Source organism: Coregonus clupeaformis, chromosome 28, assembly GCF_020615455.1.
Source record: "Coregonus clupeaformis isolate EN_2021a chromosome 28, ASM2061545v1, whole genome shotgun sequence".
In the NCBI taxonomy this organism is placed as follows: Eukaryota; Metazoa; Chordata; class Actinopteri; order Salmoniformes; family Salmonidae; genus Coregonus; species Coregonus clupeaformis.
This window is the reverse complement of record NC_059219.1, coordinates 11,018,568-11,022,655: the sequence shown is the minus strand read 5'-3', so window position 1 is coordinate 11,022,655 and position 4,088 is coordinate 11,018,568.

Below are 4,088 nucleotides of genomic sequence, written 5' to 3'. Positions count from 1 at the left end.
AAGGTATTGGTGTCTACATCAGGTCAGTTTGGTTACTATAGACAAGGTATTGGTGTCTACATCAGGTCAGTTTGGTTACTACAGACAAGGTATTGGTGTCTACATCAGGTCAGTTTGGTTACTATAGACAAGGTATTGGTGTCATTACATCAGGTCAGTTTGGTTACTACAGACAAGGTATTGGTGTCTACATCAGGTCAGTTTGGTTACTATAGACAAGGTATTGGTGTCTACATCAGGTCAGTTTGGTTACTATAGACAAGGTATTGGTGTCATTACATCAGGTCAGTTTGGTTACTATAGACAAGGTATTGGTGTCTACATCAGGTCAGTTTGGTTACTACAGACAAGGTATTGGTGTCTACATCAGGTCAGTTTGGTTACTATAGACAAGGTATTGGTGTCTACATCAGGTCAGTTTGGTTACTATAGACAAGGTATTGGTGTCTACATCAGGTCAGTTTGGTTACTACAGACAAGGTATTGGTGTCATTACATCAGGTCAGTTTGGTTACTATAGACAAGGTATTGGTGTCATTACATCAGGTCAGTTTGGTTACTACAGACAAGGTATTGGTGTCTACATCAGGTCAGTTTGGTTACTATAGACAAGGTATTGGTGTCTACATCAGGTCAGTTTGGTTACTACAGACAAGGTATTGGTGTCATTACATCAGGTCAGTTTGGTTACTACAGACAAGGTATTGGTGTCTACATCAGGTCAGTTTGGTTACTATAGACAAGGTATTGGTGTCATTACATCAGGTCAGTTTGGTTACTACAGACAAGGTATTGGTGTCTACATCAGGTCAGTTTGGTTACTACAGACAAGGTATTGGTGTCTACATCAGGTCAGTTTGGTTACTACAGACAAGGTATTGGTGTCTACATCAGGTCAGTTTGGTTACTACAGACAAGGTATTGGTGTCTACATCAGGTCAGTTTGGTTACTACAGACAAGGTATTGGTGTCTACATCAGGTCAGTTTGGTTACTATAGACAAGGTATTGGTGTCATTACATCAGGTCAGTTTGGTTACTATAGACAAGGTATTGGTGTCATTACATCAGGTCAGTTTGGTTACTATAGACAAGGTATTGGTGTCTACATCAGGTCAGTTTGGTTACTACAGACAAGGTATTGGTGTCTACATCAGGTCAGTTTGGTTACTACAGACAAGGTATTGGTGTCATTACATCAGGTCAGTTTGGTTACTATAGACAAGGTATTGGTGTCATTACATCAGGTCAGTTTGGTTACTATAGACAAGGTATTGGTGTCTACATCAGGTCAGTTTGGTTACTACAGACAAGGTATTGGTGTCTACATCAGGTCAGTTTGGTTACTACAGACAAGGTATTGGTGTCTACATCAGGTCAGTTTGGTTACTACAGACAAGGTATTGGTGTCTACATCAGGTCAGTTTGGTTACTACAGACAAGGTATTGGTGTCATTACATCAGGTCAGTTTGGTTACTATAGACAAGGTATTGGTGTCATTACATCAGGTCAGTTTGGTTACTATAGACAAGGTATTGGTGTCATTACATCAGGTCAGTTTGGTTACTATAGACAAGGTATTGGTGTCTACATCAGGTCAGTTTGGTTACTACAGACAAGGTATTGGTGTCTACATCAGGTCAGTTTGGTTACTACAGACAAGGTATTGGTGTCTACATCAGGTCAGTTTGGTTACTACAGACAAGGTATTGGTGTCTACATCAGGTCAGTTTGGTTACTATAGACAAGGTATTGTGATGATGTTGCTATGACCACCATAGCTGGGCGGCGCACAATTGGCCAAGCGTCGTCCAGGGTAGGGGAGGGAATGGCCGGCAGGGATGTAGCTCAGTTGATAGAGCATGACGTTTGCAATGCCAGGGTTGTGGGTTCGATTCTCATGGGGGGCCAGTATAAAAAAATATGTATTCACTAACTGTAAGTCGCTCTGGATAAGAGCGTCTGCTAAAGACTTAAATGTAATAGCTGTATGTCTGAACACACAGAAAGAGAATGTCATTGTAGTTGTGTGGTAAAACCATAGCGATCTGGCTTGGTTGCCATCTCTGTTCAGCTAGTACACCCCACTCCTGTCATTTGCCAAAGAGACGGGTCTTTCTTCAAATATGTACATTTTATCATTAATGACCTAGAGGAGATCAGAGGATTTGATCCTGATTCGATAACCCTCACAGCTATCCTCCAATCACAATGTTCATTTAAATTAGACTAATAGGAAAATGTTGTAACTTAATTAATACATTTGATTGGAAACATTGTAACATTGGGCATTCTGATGTAATACATTTCACTGGGCGATGGGGAGAACAGAGGATTCACGTTTTATAGCATTTTTATCACCAGCCAATGTGATCACATCAAAGAAGCTCTCACCATTCAAACCTCCCCGCCAGTTCATTTTGAGCTGTAGCCTCTTTTATATTAGAAGCAAGGTGCTTCTTTCCTCCAATATCCCTTTTTTTTATTGCTCAAAATAAATGACCAAACTGCACTGTGTACAAAACATCAGGAACACCTGCTATTTCCATGAAAGACTGACCAGGTGAATACTATGATCCCTTATTGATGTCACTTGTTAAATCCACTTCAATCAGTGTAGATGAAGGGGAGGAGACAGGTTAAAGAATGATTTTTAAGCCTTGAGACATGGATTGTGTATGTGTGCCATTCAGAGGGTGAATGGGCAAGACAAAATATTTGTGCCTTTGAACGGGGTATGGTAGTAGGTGCCAGGCGCACCGGTTAGTGTCAAGTAGTGCCACATGCGCCAGCATTCCCTGTGGAATGCTTTCGACCCCTTGTAGAGTCAGAGAGTGAGAGAGAGAGAGACCACCCATCTCTTTAGGGATTCCCATGTGAGGCCATGTGCTAAACAGAGTGAGTACGGTAGTGGACTAAACAACCAAAGATGTCAACACTAAAGGCTGCTTTATACTACGCATATCGACATGTCGCAGTGACATCATCAACATTCTATTGTCGTCCGACATCAAACTTGTCGTTATGAAAAAGTATAAACACAAAAACTACAGGCTGGATGACATCAGCAGCCTGGTGCTCCAAAATAGCATCAATCGTATATTTTAACACCAATACACCCATCCGTTTAAAAAATGAATTTAGTATATGTCGATCTATATGTCAAACCAGGCAACTAAAAGCAACTTTCTAAACAACGTTTTGTTAAGTAAGCTGACTAGCCCAGCAGTTCAAATAATCACCATATCATATAGCTGACAATGTTGTAACTTTAGCTAATTTTGTATTAATTATTACAGGAAAATAAACTCACAAGTTCATGGTGAGCTAATTACAGAGAATATCTTACGGTTGGGAGGGATGGAATAAAAGCAGGGCATTCTACCGGAGTATTTTAGAACTTGGACACTGTCTCGTTGGCCTAACGTTATATCCTAATTTGACTTTGGTGCAGGTCATGTTGTACTTCACATTACCATCTCTGGTAAACACACACTGTATCAAATAAAATCTAAGTTTATTTGTCATATGCATAGGATACAGAAGGTGTAAACGGTACAGTGAAATGGTTACTCGCATAGTGGAGTGTTTTGTTTAGACATCTAGCTAGCTAAACAATTACCCATAATCCCAACTCATAACGTTACTACCCTGCATGAATCTAAAGGTAGCTAAAACTAACCAACTAGGTTCAGTGTTAACTAGCTAGCTAACATCAGGCTATAACTAGCAATGCAAATGGCTCTTAGATACGAATAACATTACTACACAGATCATACATGTAACGTTAGCTAGTGAGCCAGCCAGCCAGCTAACATTAGCTAGCTAGACAACAGTACGCTTTAACTTGCAAAGAAAACTTTCTGACAAAATTAGAAACTTATAATATCTGAAAATGTAGCTAGCTAGACTCTCTTACCCGTATACATGGATGGACCCTTCTCCCTCTCTGTCACGGATGCCATGGTTGCCCTTAGTTTGAAGATGTAATCTGGAGACAGGTGTTTTCTACAACAGCCTTCTGTGTTTCCCTCCGCATATGCAATCAAATGCCTGAATTTTCTCCATCTCCTTAGCTATCATACTCT